The sequence below is a fragment of the Gavia stellata genome, chromosome 5 (assembly GCF_030936135.1).
Source record: "Gavia stellata isolate bGavSte3 chromosome 5, bGavSte3.hap2, whole genome shotgun sequence".
Lineage (NCBI taxonomy): Eukaryota > Metazoa > Chordata > Aves > Gaviiformes > Gaviidae > Gavia > Gavia stellata.
The window spans coordinates 7,159,583-7,178,527 of record NC_082598.1 but is presented as its reverse complement, the minus strand read 5'-3'; positions in this window follow the sequence as shown (position 1 = coordinate 7,178,527).

Genomic DNA, 18,945 nt, shown 5'->3' with positions numbered 1-18,945 from the left:
AGTGGACAGCAAGATGGATTAAAAACTGGTTGAACCACCAGACCCAGAGGGTTGTGACCAGTAACACAAAGTCAAGTCAGAGGGAAGTCACTAGGGGTGTACTCCAGGGCTCAATTCCTGGGGCCAATACTGTCTAACATCTTTATTAATCACCTGGATGATGGGACAGAGTGCACCTTCAGCAAGTTTGCAGATGATACAAAACTGGGAGGAGTGGCTGGTACACCAGATGGTTATGTGGACATTCAGAGGGACCTCAACAGGCTGGAGAACTGGGCAGAGAGGAATTCCTTGAAGATTAACAAGGGGAAATGTCACATCCTGCATCTAGGAAGGAAAGACCCCATGCACCAGTACACACTGGGGGAAGACTGGCTGTAAAACAGCTTTGCTGAGAAGGACCTTGAGGTTCTGGTGGACAACAAATTGACCATGAGCCAGCAATGTGCCCTGGGAGAAAGGAGGTCAGCAGTATTGTGGGCTGCATTAGGCAAAGCATTGCCAGCAGGTCAAAGGAGGTGACCCTTCCCCTCTACTCTGCCCTGGTGAGGCCACACCTGGAGCACTGTGCCCAGTTCTGGGCTCCCCAGTGCAAGAGAGATGTGGACTTACTGAAGCAAGTCCAGCACAGGGCCACAAAGATAATTAAGGGATTGGAGCATCTCTCGTAGGAGAAGAGACTGAGAGAGCTGGGACTGTTCAGCCTGGAGAAGGCTCAGGGGGGATCTTATCAATGTGTAAAAACACCTGATGGGAGAGAATGAAGACAAGAGAGTCAGACTCTCCTCAGCAGTACCCACTGACAGGACAAGAGGCAATGGCACAAATTAAAACACATAAAAATGTTTACTGTGAGGATGGACAAACACTGGAACAGGTTGTCCAGAGATGTTGTGAAGGTAATTCAAAGGTGTCAGACTGGACATGGTCCTGGACAACCTGCTCTGGGTAACTCTGCTTGGGCAGGGGGGTTGGACTAGATCTTAAGGTTGGACTAGATTGCAAGAGCTGCCTCCAACCTCAACTGTTCTGTGATTCTGTGACTTTCTAACAATGCATGGTACAAAAGCAGCATTGATCTTCTTTGAAGGCAAAGAATATTCAAAAATACAGCACTGCTCATTAGCCTATTGTTCATTACACAGAATCATTAATGTTGGAAAAGACCTTTAAGATCATCAAGTCTAGCGTATTTCTCATTGACATATTAAAGTATGTATGTTTTTAGACTGTGTTTTCAGTTGCAGACAAACTATAATATAATAATTACAATTTGAAGTGCAGCAGTGATCAGATCCAAGAAGCATTTTGGCTGCAGACTCCCAAATTTTCAGGAAGTTCCGGTGCAGATCTGCACCTCGCACCTGGTTCCTGTCTATGTAATGGGCAGAATCAGCATTTCTTATCTGAACAGCCACCTGCTATTTCAAGAAAACCCAAACCCCATAGCTATAGAGACATTCTTGTTTAGATTCAGATTCAAATTTTTTTAGCCAAGGTCAAGACTATAGCTATAAAATTTACTGCACCTCTAACTGCAAGAAAAAGGTAGGTTTAATAAACATTTTAAAAGAAAAGGGGACATTGAATTAGAGTTGAGAAGACAAGAATAAAATGTTTTTTAAACAGATTTGATTTTCATTTTTTGGCAAGTTTTTCAAATAACTTTCAGTGACGCATATTGCTAAAATGGAGCCAGAAATAAACTGTTTACAACAAATTGTTTTTCCAGTAAGTAAGAATCCATTTATTTTGATTCAAATAATTTTTTTTTTAAATTAACATTTTAAAATATTTTTAGGATTGTTCTTTAAATGAACTAAGCATCTCAGTCTGCAAAGGAGTGCTCTCCCAGGACGATGGCCCTTCTCTATCTGAAGAATCAGGCAAAAGAAGATAAATCCTGAGTCCAAGACCTTCAACGAGAATTGTTGCATTACACCAGGAGGGTCTAACTTCACAAGCTGAGAATGTATTTGCTTGGCAACTTTTCCAACAAGCATGCGCTCCATCACATGTAAATGTGTGTTTTTACAATAATACAATTGCCCTGATAGAGTGTAAATTCAGACTGTAATTTTTCTCATTTTGTTTTCTGTTGGGGAACTCTGGTGGCACTTACTTTTCTGCAGTTGCCTGCATTCTTCATATCACTGGAGTTCTCTTAAACCACAGCTAGTGTAGATCAAAGTCCTGACTCAGATTTTTAAAAGATCCCCTAAAAGAAGAAGGTGTCACTCCAAGAGCATGTATGGGCTGGATAAGCAGACTGCGAGGTGGGTTGAAAACCGGCTGAGTGGCTGGGACCAGAGGTTGGTGATCAGTGGCACGAAGTCTAGTTGGAGGCCAGTAACTAGGGGTTGTACCCCAGGGGTCAATACTGAGTCCAATCCTGTTTAACAACTTCATTAATGATCTAGATGATGGGGCAGAGTGTACCCTCAGCAAGTTTGCAGGCAACAGCAAACTTGAAGGAGTGGCTTATAAGCCAGAGGGTCATGGTGCCATCCAGAGGGACCTCAACAGGCTGGAGAAATGGGCTGACAGGAACTTCATAAAGTTCGACAAGGGGAAGTACAAAGTCCTGCACCTGGGGAGGAACAACCCCATGCACCAATACATGCTGGGGCTACCCAGCTGGAAAGAAGCTCAGCAGAAAAGGACCTGGGGGTCCTGCTGGACACCAAGTTGAACGTGAGCCAGCAATGTGCCCTTGTGGCCAAGAAGGCGAATGATAACTGGGCTGCGTCAGGAGGACTGTTGCCAGCAGGTCAAGGGTGATCCTTCCCCTTTATTCAGTGCTGGTGAGGCTATACCAGGAGTGGAATTAGTGTCCTTAGTGCAGACAGTCCTCAGTGTAGACAGTCAGACCTCCTACACTATGTGGGATGCCATTTGGCCATGTGCTCCTCTTCTCTGACTGCTCCCCCATCAGTACATTTTCATGCATTTTGTCCCATTTAGCTTAAAAGATATCATGTCCTGAGCCTATTACCACTTCTTCTTCATGAATGTGTGGGTCTATGCAAATAATTTTGGCACCTTACATGCTACCTAGCTTTATTAAACGGAGACCCCTGCACTCTTTTCTACTTTTTACAAAATACTGCTAGCCCTTGTTGGGAGGATTAGAGAGTAACCTGCAAGGCCATGCACCTCTTGCTGTCTTCTTCACCCCTCTTTCCTTGTGTCAGTTTGGCTCAGGAGGGTTCTACTTCAAGAGAGACTTTCAGCAGCGCTGGTGATGGAGAGGCCGCATGGAGGTGCAGTGTCCCATCCTCACTCACGTGCCAAAAAATATGGGCTATGTCTCGAGTATGGGCTCCTTGTCCTCCTGCAACCCCTGGTGCTGGCACAAGTTGTGCTGCAGGCTGCTGCGTCTGTCTTGGAGGTTGATTTTCTTTTGTGTTGAAATTTCATGAAGCCTTAATAACTTTCACTCATAACTTTCCAGCCAAAACTTCACTGCCATTCACCCTGAAAAAATGAATATATGAACAAAAGTCTGAGAAATGAATGCAGCTGAACTGAAGCAACTTACTGATTAGGAGTATAATGGCTTAATGGGTAAAGCATGTACCTTCTGAGTCTCTTTCTTTGGCTTACTTGTGGTGATGGAGAAGAAATGAAGACCAGCTCAACATAGGAAATCAGCAGGCAAGATCGACCTGGCATTGGCTATTGGTAACTACACTTCCATTACCACAAGGAATCTCAGGGAAGAAAAACTGACATCTGACAAGATTTGTTATGACAACTGTTAGCACCGTCTCCTTATTAATAGTTTTATCACATTCTGAAAAGAAGGTATTGGGAAAATACTGTACCAGAAAAATGAGAAATGTTTGTGAGAAATATCTCCTCTATCAGAGTTTGACAAGTCCTGAAAACACTGAGCTAAGGTACATCGTGCAATAGGTAGCCAGGCATAAAACCAAACAGAAAACATTACACAAGTTTGATTCACAGCTCAACAATAGCTCCGTACAACCTCGTCTAACAGACAAATAAGGAAAATACAGTATTTAAATAAGAGCACAGTGCCATTGTATTCCCTTCCTGACACTCAAAACTTGGCCCCAGATTTGCCAGGGGATTCACTGGCTACTGAGAATGTGTCTGACAAACCTGGCTTGAGTCTTGGGCTTTTAACTAAACAGCCGGTGTCCTCTGTATAGTGACTTGTCTCCAGTCCCCCCAGTTTAAGAGCCAGATTCAACGCAGCTCCCCCTTCAGCTGCTGGAGATGTTGGTAGTTGCTCCTCACTATTCACTTTTCCATTTCTTGCAAGCAGGGAATTCTCCTCTGGGGATGAATCTCATCAGCCTTGAAGAGAGTCTTGCAAAAATAGGAACGATGTAAGTTAAGATAAGGCATGTTTGGAGAGGGACAGAGATATTTAGAGAAGAAGTGGCAATGCACTGGGGAAAAGGAGGACACACTTTAAAAACTTCAGGGATCTTCAGGCTCAGCCCCTGAAGTCTAAATTTCTGAATCCACTCTGATTTTCTGAAATGATTGAACATGTACTTTAACAATACGGATTCTTGCTTTCAAAGCCCAGCTAGCATAAATCACAGATCTGCATTGTCTGCAATATATATGCCACATTTTATTACCTAGGTTCACAGCCGACACTTAATTTAATCCTCACCCTTTCATACAGTATATTCCAAGATATGCATCACTTCACGGTTCTGCACCACAGTGCTCAAAACTGCCTATGGTATTGACCTATATGATGATTGAATCTCGTCATTTTTTAAGAAACTGGACTTTCAGAGCACTAGATGGTGCTAGAGAATGCTCTTAGCCAGCTCCAGGGCCTCATCCCCGTAAATTCTCTCCATATACCATTTATTTTTGTAGGATATAATAGCATAATCTGCATGAAGCATCTATATTCTCTGCAGTGTTTCAGATGGGCTGCTGACATTGCCCATCACTCTTCCTTGTCAGGTGATGAGAAGTTTTTTGTTATTGCCAGAAGCAAGCTGTCAAACCCATGAGTCAGGCTCCCCAGATCATGAGTCTGCCTTCAAAAACAGGGGATATATATATTTTTTAAAGTGTACTTTTAATTTGCCCTCTGGTTCCTAAGCTTTAGGACTGTTGTGATGCTATTTATGTGCTCCCTAGGAAAGTGTGGAAGTGCTGGGCACTAAAAGCATCTACGATCAGGGCCAGGCACAGTCTGAGCAACAAGGTTTAAACCACAGTTCAGACCCGACCTGGGGGTGTTTGAAAGTATGGGTTTGACCCATCCAAAGTAAAGAAAACACCCTTGGAAACCACCAGATGAAAAAGACAATTAGGAAACAGAGTAGGGAGTTGTACAGTTCTGAGTCTGCTAACAACTATAGTAATTTTTTGGCTGGAGCACATGCTGGGAGAGGAGGGTTTGGGGGAGACCAGAGCAGCCTGCACCCAACAAGAGTTTTTCTCATGTCATTGAGGGCAGAGGACTACATCTTTAGCTGGTTCCAATAGGGCAAGGATGGGTATATGTCCTGTGATGTCCAGAAAGGGAAAGGAAGGTTATAGTGTCTTTACCAAGGCAGTGGTGGGCTGCACTTCTCTTATCTCAGAGATGGCCCTGGCATCAACGTCAATGGGCCATTTTGTCACCAGCAGCTGCGCCATGCGAGGACAGGCTCTTGCAGAGAAACCCAAGTGTCAGTCCTTCTTCTCCTGCCAGGTGTCCCAAGGACATGGGGTGTCTCAGGGAACCAAGACACACAGATGCTGGCAGCATAACAGGGATTATACGGGTCATTTTTCCCTCCCTGACAGCTCAGCTGTGAGGCTGCACACTGTAGGCTACACAAGACTCAGGTGCTTATAGGGGGGGCCCATGTATATTTTGCAGACAGGTGCCAAATCAACAACATTTTCACGGCATTGGCGCTGTGAGAGATGCTCCCCAGCTGTGCCTATCTGGGGGGCCGGCGTGGTGTGGGCAGGCACGCGGGACGGCACACAGGCGGCCGCCGAGCCGCAGACAGCAACTGCTGCCTGACAGCTGGAGCAGCCGCGGCCACCGGGTTATGGGGCTGCCTTGGGGTTAGCCCCGGGGATGCAGTTGGCAGCGAGCACCCCCCCTCCTCCTGACTGCGGGGCAGCTGCAAACGGCAGGAGAGCAGACTCCCCAGGCGCCGACGTCGCAAGGGCTTGGACTCATCCTGCCCTGCACAGCACGGGCTGGAGCCTCCTCCAGCTGCAGCTCCCCCATCCCACCAGGCTGTGGGCTCAGCCCACGGACCTGTCCAAACCACAACTCCCATCTACATGGGTAGGTCGGATCAGGCGTGATGGGGCCAAGCCTGTGATGGGCACATCTTCTGCAGCTGGTTCTTCCTGGGCATGGTGTAGCTACCATGCACTCACACAACAGCCGGCAGCACAGATGGAAACACCAGGGTCCAACTGTTGACCATGCCATGCTTCATCCCACCAGGAGTACCAATGAAGAGCAGTGTAGAATAAAAACCATGGTTTGAACAACATGGGAATCCAGACAGATGTTATGGGCCCTGCACTCAAGCACCTCTGATATCATGGACCGAAAGCAATCGCTTCTCATGGCTTATCTTGGTTTTGTTGGTGATACATGATACCATCCCGCTCCAGCTTGATGTTGGCATTTAAACCAGATGGAAACGGTTTGAAGAATTCAGATATGACATCATGGAATTACAACATGTTCACTAAAACAACCAATCAGATAACAGCTAAATAATGACATTTCCAGGGAACTGACATTTACTTCTGTTGCGTTTTTAGCACCATTAAGCCATTGAAGGGACACAGCCAGATCACGTTAGGCCCATAGCTTAAGGCTTTTTGAAAGATCAATGGAAACATTCTCATCATTTTTATTTTAGCTGAAATCGAATCAATTGTTTGTATGAATTTAAATGTATCCCTGAAGTATTCACAGAGGGTGAAACTGCAAACCAAAAGGGAAACCCCACCACTGTGCTGGTTGTCCCAGCTAAGCAACATGTTTAAAGTGTTTGCACTACCCGAGAAACTCACCATGGTGCCTCATCCCTGTCTCATTTTATATCACCCACAGCCTTCTAACATCACACAGGGCGGGAAATTTGCTTTTAATTGATTGTTAACCTACCAGCGTCCCTCTGTGTGCCTTTTATTTACATTAGCAGTCTGAAAGAGCAAAGTATTCCCCTTCAGGTTCCATTCTGCTGGAGAAACAGGTTTGCTGTCATCACTCCTCATAAGCACAGCCTGAAACCCGCTTTCCTAAATCTCTCCCTTCCACCATTTGTCTTTACTACCTCATAGCTGTCAGTTTTTCTTCTAGCTGCTACTATGAAATGAGCACAGGGTCGTTTTGGCCAAAACTCACTCAATAATCCACAAGGAGGGGAGAAGGAGAGCAATTATCGATCTTCGAAGGGAAAACTTCCCTGGGATGGTATCCTTGATTGAGGGTTGCAACCCCCAGATTGAAAATCACCATTAATCCTACCCAATAATAAATTCAAGAGAATTGTAAGAGATCATTTATTCCTGCATAACCAAAGTTCTCAAATTCTCCTGCCACAAAGAAACCTCTTCTCTCCTGAAATAATTTGATATGTGGAGAAGCCCTAAAGCGGCTCTGGATTCTCTTATTGCAACAGCCGTATTAAACAAAGATTGACAGCACTCTATGACTCCCTTATCTGACAAAGTTTTCCTTAGGCACGTTATTTCATCCAAGTTGCCTCAGTTTCCCCACCTGTAAAATGGACATAGTGGTAGCTGCTTGTTTGACAGTGGAAGATGTTGTCCAAGGAGGAACCATGTTTTCTATGAGCTGGTAGTTTTTCTTTCCCCAGCTGAATACGTATATTCAAACACAGAGAGAAAGTCAGGTGAGAAACATACCCATGGATCTGGGATAAGTAAATAGCCCAAATTACTACAGAGAGAGCCCTCGTTGGACCACCCCATGAGAAAACAGAAAGCCATGTTCAGGTACTTTCTGTTCGGGTGATAGATGCTTGACTAGACGGTCAGATAAATATATTTATTTTCCACGAAGAAAGAAACCTTGTGCAGAAAAGCCTACTATATTTTAAAGTCACTGCAACTTTCAGTTGGGCCAGAAAAGTCTATATATTTCTTTCCAAGCCCTTGGCTTCCCAGAGGTTTTTTTTTCTAATGGTCAGTGAAAAGTCAGACAAATGTGTCAAATATTGCAGGGATTTCAGAATGAAAGAAGCCGTCCGTCAGGACAAGAAAGAGAAGGCGCTTTCCTTTACCCTAATCAAGCTTCTTGACATCCTGCTGGGTAATTTACCCCCATTTTGGGGATGCGGGATGAATCCTAGGAAGATTTGAAGAGGGAAGGAGGCTGAATTCTCACTTTCGCGTGAAGTCCTGGGTAAGAACAGCCCATCAGATGTGGTGCTGCTGCACTATGCTATTAGATATAATCAATAAAAAAACAGCACTCTGCGGTCCAAGCAGGAGCCAGCGGGCACTGGTGGTGGGGTTTTTTTGTGTGTGGTGGTTTTCGTGTGTGGGGGTTTGGTTTTTTTTTTGTGTGGGGGGTTTTTTGTGTGTTGGTGTTTTTTGGTTTTTTGTGTGTGTGTGTAATGGTTGGACTTGATGATCTTACAGGTCTTTTCCAACCTCAGTGATTCTGTGATTCTGTGGTCCAGATTGTCACCCACCCGGGTGACCTGGGTGCTGCTGGGTGCTGTCACCCATCAGCCTGCCGGGCATTGAGGATGCTGGTGGTGCTGTCTGGCGATGAATCCATGTCCTTTTCGGTAGAGCCCCCCTGCTGCCATACATCATCCCAGCTGGCTGGGCAGCAACCCTAACCTGGGTCTGTCCGTCAGGGCGGCCAGCGCGGAGCCAGGCTGTCCCCTCGCTCCCCTCCCGCCACCCCCTCACCAGCCACGAGGACTTTGTGTCCTAAAAGCTCATTCTTTCCATAGTGTAAAAAATAAACCAGCATGTGCTCCTCTCCAACGCCGCCCGTCTCCGCAATGGCCCCGGGTGGGTTGTTGTTGTCGTCCGACTCCGTCTCTCCTTAAATAACGGAATTGCAGCGGGTCTCATCCTGCAAAGTGCTGAGTAACAGCTCATTCCCAATAAATTAAGCAGGCACTCAGCGCTGCAGCCCGATATTTGTATCCATGTCCTCCCGGATTATCGGTCTCTCCTCCTCGCTCTCTCCCTGGCCCCTCAGGGAGCAATTATCTGTGAATGAGAACAAAATAACTCTTTTAGCAGAAGGTTTCCACACTCGCGCACAAGGAGCGCTCTGAATGGATTTATCATACTCGCTAAAAAGGGAGGTGGAAAAAAATCCCCCCTTCTCTCTTTTTTCTTTATTTTAAAGAGAAATCCCTGAAGCAGCAGCTGTTCCCCGGTGGCTTCACGCATCAGGAAAAAAAAAGGAAAAAAAAAAGAAAAAAAATGGATATAGTAAAACTTTTTAAGGGAGGCATGAATCGGTTCTTCAGAAAAACAAGGCAGCGGTGCCAACTGGAAATGTTTGCTTTGGGGGTGAGTTAGATGGCTGGCGTCAGCCAGGGCTAAAGACATGCCAGCGGAATGCAATATTGGGGAAGCAGCAGGTCACTCAATCACTGGCAATTTGCCCAGGAGCAACAGGATGCCTTCAGATTTTTTTTTTCTCATATGTGTATGTTGCTCTTTTTTTTCCTTTTTTTTTTTTTTCGCCCAAGCAAACAGAGCCCCAGCAGTTTTGGGGCCAGGAAGCTGGAGAATGGTATTTCTGAAAGGCACGTTCCTGCAGGAATACCCTCGTGGTCTGCTCGACCGTGCAGCGGTGACATCTGGCAGAAGAAGTTGCGTTTCGATGGATGAGGCTGAATCCTGCCTGCTGCTCCCTCCGCGCACAAGGCAGAAGATGCAGCGCCGCATGCCGGCTCTGCCCGGGGGAGCGGGCAGCCCCAGGGAAGGGATGGGGCAGGGGGACAGGACAGCAGTGCTGATGCCTGCAAAAATATCCTCCAGCAAACAGGAATATTGTTTGCTCCAGTAGCAAGTATCAAACACTAGAGAAGAGACTTTTGTTTATATTTTTGGGAGGCAATAGGATTTTTCTTTTCAAGGTTAATTTGCTTACCGAAGTGGAGAAAGTAGGTAAAAGACAAAAAGAAAAATTTCCCCTAATGAAAAATGTCCATTAACTCCCCGCAGCACAGGAGGAGGCAAAGACCCAACAGGCATTTTTGTCTGCACATCTGTAGTTTTTCACTGCTGTATCGTTCGTGCAGAGTGCCAGGCTGCACGCAGAGCCCAAATAACCCGGGGAGGGAGGGTGTCCCGGCAGGAGTGGCTGTGATGAAGCTGGTGGCCCAACTTGCAGCAGCCACCATCGTTAGGGATTTGCCCTTTTTGCTAACGAGGGAAATCGGTGTTCGGCCAGCAGCTGAATGCAGCACAGTCACCAGCACATGATGGGCTGATGTCGACTGTGGCACTTCTCCAGAGGTAAAAAGGAGCAATAAAATTGCCCTTGTTGTTGCCTTCTCCATCCATAGGGGTAAAACCTGATGTGTGAGAGGGAGGGGAGCTCTCGTGAAAGCAAACCCAGGGACCAAGCTGTACCTGCGACTCCAAACCCACAGGGTTCAATACTGTTCAGAAGCATTTTCACAGTTAAACACAGCATCGTGACACTCATCACCAGCATCCACCCATCTTCCACTACAATGCCACCACTCCGCCAAGGAGACTGCCGTTGCAGATGGAGGAGAGGTGATCTACCCCACAGGCAAATCTGATCAATCCATTAAGAAATTGGAGAGAAACTATAGATCTTTGGAGGCAAATCCCAGCTATGATCAGCAGGTAGGGATCCCTGAGGGGTCTTCTCAGCAGGGTCTGCGCTCTGCTGCTGTCCCCCGACCTGGCACTGCCGTGTCATGGTGCCCGCTGACACAGCCACCAGCCCACCCAAGTCCAACGACCATCAGGGTTTGAACTGCAACTTCAGCTCAGGACTCACTCCCCACCTGAAATGCAGCTTTTTTTTCTGCTTCTGGCTTTCAGAGCCATTGCTCCAGCGAAGATGATTTTAGCTCGACCACTCTTGCCTCTCCATTGACTCCTTTCTTTTTACATTTTCCTCCTGGTTTTGGATCTTGATCCAGCTACAGAGGAGAACGGACCAAAATGCGCTCAACATCTCCTTTTCTGCATCCCTTTTCATCTTGAAAGAGTCATATTTGGAACAAGAGCTTGTCCTTAAATCACTGGACAAGGGCTTCAGTTAAAATGGATTGCATTCCCAGGTCAGTCACCAGTTTCTTGTGTGATCTTGAGAAGAATCCCCCTGTCCCAGATCTTTCTACTGTAAGATGGATATTGCAACATTTTCTTTCCCTCGCTGTGCTTTTTTCAGTCTTAAGGGCAGAAAGAGACTCTCTCTCACAAAGTGCATGCATGGCAAAAGAGTGAAAACTATTTTGTTTTATTGTAAAGTATCTTTAACTGTTATTTACTAAAATTCCCAAGTTCCTGACAATGTCCTGGGGAAAAAACATTTCCCCAACTTCTTTTCTAGAGGATTAATCCTTATAAAAAGGATCACATCAGAATGTCCAGACCATACAATCGTTCTAGATGCTGTAGTTGTACATCCAACCATGACACCTAATTGCCTGCCCGCCAGCGCCTCCTTCTTCCCAGGAACACCTTCAGTGTGGTTCAAGGGGAGCACTGATGGGTAGCGAGGAAAGAAAGTGTGGACACGCTCGATCACCCCAAAGGATAAATGTTGCAGCGAGCTCTCCCACCCAACCCTGTACTCCAGGCTGCAGCACAAGGCAGGGTGGCCACCAGAGATGGGCAGGACTGAGCCCTTCCCCGCTCCTGTCTCAGCACTGCTGTGTAACTTGAGGAAATTGGTTTTGCTTCCCGTACCTCAGTTTCCCCATCTGGAACATGGAAATAATGATCTTGTCTTCTTTTTAAAGCTCTTTAGATGATCAGCCCTTTTAAAGAGGTAAGTAGTATTATAAGCAACGGACTCTCACGTCTGCCAAGAACTAAAAGTGATATGAGGGTGATGAAATTCAGGCCACCTCATCAGCAAAGCATGCTGTCCTGGCCTTCAAGACAAGGTTAGGGCTCTTGGAGAGAACCTGTTCCTTTTTGGGACAGAAAGGAGTGGACACAGACCCAGCACATGCTTTCCTATTATTAGTCATTTGTATCCATGCATTGCCGCAAATGTATACAGCCCTCAAAAACCCCCATAGCCTAAAGCCATCTAACCCAGGAGCTCAACCACACCATATGGGCTGATTAGAAGTTGCCAGGTCTTTTCCCCATGATGGCTCGAGCAGGATGGATCCAACCAGCCCTCAACAAGCCTGCAAGCCCCAGCATCTCCATGAGCTTTTCAGTAGGACTGGAGTGGGACAAGAGCAGGTGGAGGGACCTGCCCAGGGACGGAAGCTGGAGAGCACGGCACTTCCAGGACCAGGTGGGAGAGGATGGTGACACACGGTTTGGCTCGGGGAAGGAAGCTGGAAGGAGGCGGGATGCAGGCACGGGCGAGATTGGTGAGGACCTCACAGACGAGGCTGGAGGCACGACCGAGAGCTGCTTTGCACGACAGGGCCAAATCCGTCCCTGGCACAGCTCCGCTCCAGCCGCCTCTGTGTGTTTGTGTAAGGATCCAGCTCTGGCCGCGCCGGGAGGCACCGGCTGCGCGGGGCTGGCATGCCAGCCCCAAGGCCCAGACGCGAGGACAGCGCCAGATGCCAGGCATATTTTTTCAGCTGCGCGGGCTGCGGGTTGTCACACGGGGCTCGGCGTGCACCTGCGCGACCCTGAGCCGCCCAGCTATTAACAGCCGGCGACAACGCTCTGATGCCATATCGCTGACCGCTCCATTCCCAAGCAGGGTGATAAATCAGCCGCCCCACTGACAACCCCAGGGCTCTTCTGCAGCCGGGATTGATGCAAATGCTCCTAATACTCCACGGCAGGATTCAGCCGTGTGCAGCCAGCCCGGCTCCACCGCGTCCTGCCACCCTGGGTCGCTGCTCGTGGGATGCCTGGTGCTCCTCGACCAGCGCCTTGAGCTGATGGGGCTCTAAGGGTCTCCTGATGCAGTTAATGAATGTTTGTGTTCCTCCAAGCGGAGATGAGACCAGCACAGATTTGTGGGAGAAGAGCTAATATGGGGAGGACTAACACAAGATGTGAAGTCACTGGGGTGTGTTTGAGGACATATAAAGCACCCAGAGGCAAGAGCTGCAGCAGGCACTGAGTATCAGGGGGCTAAAACCTTCTCAGTCATGGAGGACAGCATCTGAATGGGTCAGGGAAGGAGGCACTGATGGAGAAAGCTGCATTTACCTCTTTCCTCACTCCATCTGCACAATACTTGCACTCCCAGAGGAAAAGTCCTGCCATGTCCAGTCCCTTTGCAAGAAACACGCAATGGGCGATGGCCTTCACATTCTCTCTTTTCTTTCACTGCTGACCCAAAATAAGCACAATCTGACTAATTAACAGAGCTAGTTAGCATCAGGATGAAACGTCCAACATGGACCGCAGACTCTTGGGAAATAGGTTTTGGTGCCTTGGGACACAGAAGAATTATTTCCCAGGCATCATGTGCACAGCACAGCCGGCTCTGTGACTTTTCCTCCTTTTCCTCATCAGTTCTTGGTTCTAGCACAAAGATGATTTTTAAAGCCAAATCATTGTGCTTCTTCCCTCTTTATTTCAGGCCGCGGGCTCACCACATTCTGGACTGGTTGCAACCCATCTGGTTTCACTAATACTTCTAATATAATATTTATAACTAGCTAAGGGCTGATCATATGACGGGTGTAATCAATAAGTCATGTGCCAATTGTGATTATTCTACACCTTAAGCCATTTTTCTGTATTTTGGTGTCCATAGCCTGCTGGGGTATTTGTATGTTTTGTTGCTGTTGTGCCTTTCCATCTTTGCAGCCTGGCATTAAAGACTGTCTTGGGTCTCAGTAATTGAGAAAAAAAGAAACATCACTTTGTTTCCACCCAAAAAAGGAAATGAGATGAGAGAATCAACCAAAGGCTCTGCTTGCCAGATAGAACTTGCCACCATCTTTGGCTTTGCTGAAGGAACTTGCACTTAGGAAAGTTGTTCAATCTAAACAAAATCATCTTCTCAACAAATTTATCCTTCCCACTGCCAGAAGGATCACCCAACAGAAACCAAAACCAGATCTAACAGTTTTAGCTCACCCGTAGCCAGTTGTGGCAGCCCAACTTCATATTCAGTGGGCACGGGGCATTTCCTGGCAGACCATCAGGTGCTAGGGAGTAAAGATCCCCTATGTTAAAGGGGCAGTTCCCGTCGCATGCAGATACCTCCTTCTTGTTCTTTCTGCCCTTCTCACCCTACATGGCTAGGGTAGGATAGTGGGAGTAATCTCTTGGTAGATGCTCAGATACAGCAAGAGATCTTCTTGACCCCTTTTAAAAAGTACTTTATAAAGTATCATCAAGAAACTTTGGTTGAGACCATCTTTGAGGAAAAAAAAAAAAACCACTTTTGCTTAGTTTTGAAAAGAGTGAATATCCTTGGTGTAAAACCACTGGAGTGGCACCAGGCTAGGATTTGGCCCTGTGTGGCTGCACGGAGGCAGAAGGAGAGTGAATTCTCCCTTTCCACGGGTGCTTATAGCTGGCCACAGCCTGTAAAAGCAGATGATTTAATGATTCATTCTGGCAAGCAGGGAAGGATGACTTCAGGTTTGAGCTTCCCACATCACTTCTACCAGCTCCCCCCGGAGAGCCAACACGTCGGTGGCCAAGACAATTGCATGCCACAGAGCCAAGCGGTACTGCCTTCCCAGCCTCTGGAGCAGGAGCACGAAGGAGGGTGACACATGGGAATTCAGCAGCAAAACAGAGGCTGTGCATCAGCCCCAGGAGGACAAATTAAACATCTCCTTTTTATGAGGAGGCTTTCAGTGGTGACAACCGCTACCTTGTGAGTCAGTTTATTCAGAACGGCTCTGCGTTAACGGGATTAACAAGCTCTTCACTGCTTGGATCACTTCACAGTGGGAAGATCCAAAATCAACTGATGGAAAAAAGGATAATTCCTCCTGCGGAGGGAGCAAGATTGTTTGTGGAACCAAACGATCAAACAATGAGTCTGAGTGCTGCAAGTAGGCCATGCATGGAGACATGTACCCAAACTCTGTTGGGCACTGGGCTGGATGATGCAGGCTCACAGTGTCATCGCATGGTTGGGATCCCATGCCCTACACTCTGGTGCAGTTCTGTGGGATGGTCAGTGTTTGAAGGTAGGAGAGGTGACTCAGGAAAGGAACTGTCATTCTCTCATGCACTTCCCATTTGTAAACCTCAAGGCTGGAGACTCAGCTCCAGCGAGGCACGCACACTACTTGAAGGAACTTCAAGTCCTGAAATGCCTCAGCGCTGCTTCTACTGAGCAGTCACAAATAACACATCCTTATCCACCATCATATGAGGACGTGTGAAACACTTCTCTTCTTTGAAGAACTGGGTTTCCAGTTGCCCACAGACGCTGCATGTTCTTGTACCTTGCACAAACCCCTCACTCCAAGGAGAAAGATACTCTCAAATTCCTTCAGTACTAACCTTGCCAAACTAATTTTCTGGTTCACCCAGCTCTCAAAGGATTTGGCACTGAAGAGGGTGAATTGGCAGCAGCACCAGCAGCACCTAGAGCTTGTGACAGAAGAGCAAGGCAGATTGTGGAGACCCATCAAGTGTCCACCATCAAGCATGGGAGTCACTCAACTGGCCTCGTTTCCTGCTCAGGCTGTATCTCAACCATTTGCCACGTAGCACAAATAAACCTAAGGCCCTGCCTGCTCAAGGCATCCTGATGTGTGGTCCACCGATCATCTCAACTTGGTACACATGGTCAGAGATGGGCAGGACACCAAGATGCTACATTCTGGTGGGAATGAGCTATCTTGCCAGCACCAGGCACCAAAAGCAGCTGGTCACAAAAAGGGTTGTGGCTGTCACCTGAGGCAACATGGTAGATTCTTTTCCCATTCACATAACCTGGTAGTTGGAGTCCACTTTTTAAGAAAGAGGAACAAAGAGCCTTTGCGAGTGCAAATGTTTCGCACTAAAGGCAGTCATATATTTAATGTGTGTGCATGATTTCAACTCTGAGAAGTTTTAGGGCTTTGCCAGAAATTGTTATTAGAGGTTTCATACATGTCCTGTTTTCCTTTGGTCTCTCCCATAGCAGGGAGCGAAGCCATGTGACAGGAATGAGTCAAACCTATCTAGCCAGGACCCTACTAAGGGTTTCCAGTGTTCACACAGAGCTTGACGCTTCAAAATGACATTATTCAGGCTCTTCTCCATCTGGAAGAGTGAATGGACTACAGCTGGTCTGAAAATGGAGTTTTCTTTTTCTCTCACAAAAATTCTAACTTTTACTTAAAAAAAAATAGAAACAGCTCAAATTAAACTTTCTGCTTTTAGCTGAAAAGCTTCAGTAAACATCTGAAATTTCATGCTGAAAAGAGACACTTCTCAAAAAAAGTTGCTTAATCCGTAATGACATTTTCTGTCAGAAAACATTTGAGAGGTAAACATTTTGGAACAGCCCTGGAAATGCTCTTTCGCCTAGCTTGGTTCAGTGTACATTAACCATTTTAAATATCAGTTGGAACACTGTCATCTGGACATTTAAAAAGAGAAAGCTTTTTTATCCTCCCTTCCAGGTAAGCTCAGCAATAGATCCTCGTGATGGCTCTATGGCTTTCCTCCCATCCCATTTCCAACTTGATTGTGACCAGGTTTAATAGTTATCAAGATATGTACCTGCAGATTTGGAAGCGAATGAGTCTCTCAGGAATTTATCAGGGGCTCTGAATGTTATTAGGAGCAATCGGTAGCAGGAAAATGGTTGTTAGTTAGGGTGAATGCTAAAATTAAAGGGCCTCAATGTCTTGTTTGACTGTGCATCATGTTTGGCTCTGCTAAAAGGTGGGTGGAGAGCACAAGAATAAAAATGTCCACATGAAAACTGGACTCAGGTCCACACTGCATATTTCCATAGGCTCCTGTTTCAGGGTGGCTAAGGTTAGCTTTCCGATCAGCTCAGCCCGGTATCATAAAGAGAAACATTATCAGCTCTTTCTGTTGTGTCAATATCCAATTTATTTTTCAGCAGTGCAATTTCCTGCCTGCTCTTTGAACAGCTATCAAAGGACAAGACACCAGATCATGGCAGACATTCTTCTAGTGGTGACATCTGCTGAACGAGTCAGTCTGTTCTTATACAGCCCACTCAATGCATCCTAAAATATTTTATAAGCCACCAGTGGAACAGAGAATGGTAATGTGGGTCCCTGACCTTTATTTGAGCCACCTTGATGTTCAGTACAGATGGGGAATCATGCTTCAGCAGCCAGAATTTCTGGGTCCATTCAGCTTAGGGTGTCTGTGTTACCTCCAAACCCAATAAATTTTACTTAATGCCCCCTGGCACTTCATACCCTTCACTGTTTTTCATCTGACAGCACTGACAAATCTGCATATGAGGCTTAATGCAAAAGCCTCTGAAAACCAATGGGAAGACGGTTTCAGATCACACCTAAAAGTGCAAGACTTTATTTAGAAACATGCTTTCTACAGCTTTGCTGGAAGATGCTCCTCCTTTGAACAAGCAGTCAACCAGCAGTGAAAACATTCCAAGAAAACATCTGGACACCTAGGAAAAGGTTGGTCTAATTACATTTAGAGAAGCTAAGAAATATCACTAATAAGATATTACCCAAACTCTTATGTGTTAGCTCCATTGCTAATTTTGCTTTGGTCAACACCACTGACAGCATGAATATCAACGTGTTTCACAAACATAGTCAAGTACTGCTAGGGACTATTCACAGCTGATTTTCAGAGTTATTCCTAGGACGTGCAGTCTCTGTGTCACTGTGTCTCCTGTGCTCTCTGGCTATATCCCAAAACATTTTCCATTTCAGTGCTGACTTCTGCCTGAATTTTGTGTTCTGCAGCCAGAAAAAAACCAAAATGTGCTCAAGCACCTGAGAGTTTTCTTGTAGGTTTGATGGGAGGTTTGCCTCAACCAGTCACTATTCAAGGAGTCCTTCTCATTGCTCTCTGCTCCTCACCATCCTGGGTTGTGGTTGTATCTCCTGAGCATGATCTCTGCTATGCTTGAGCCCTGGTCCCTGATCCACATCTACCTGATGCTCACTCCCATTCTGTCTAGTGCTTGTCCTGGATCCTCTCCTGTGTCACTGCTCTTCCTAATCTTCAACTTAATCCCAGGCTAAACTTTTCTTTTCTTCTTGAAAGAGTTCCTAGATATATTTTGGCCAAACTTCTGGCCTGTCTTCTCACTTATTTGGACCACTGTATTCTTCAAATTTGCATCCATTGGCCACAGTTGTCCTCATTCACTTCTTTTGAGCCCTGCCTGACCCTGACCACCTTGCTGAGACCTCTTAACAACCAGGGACCTGGTTAAAGGACGTGGCTGACTAGCAATGTCATTGACTGTTCAATAACCAGTATGCTTTGTTATCTTTTCTCCCAGATACAGACCGAGCTGAGAATCTATGAGGCTGATGGTACAGCAGGCTGGAGGAAGAAGGGAGACTTGCTCACACTTACACCCAAGACCATTCAAGAATAGCAGTGAAGACTCCAGCTGCATGCATAATGATAAATAAAACAGGTAAAGGCTATTTTCTAGCTATATGAGGTCAATTGTCATAGCATAATACGGGTCCGGATGGCTAAATGCTCCTCACCCCCACCCAAGGGCGGGGGGGGGAGGGGAAGAAAGGAAAGGAAAAACCCCATGTTGGCCACATGTGACTTGCCCATTGGGAATCATCCCTATCCCAGGCTATTTCCAAAGTGTGCCCAGGCATTGTCTGAGAAAACTCTCTTGAC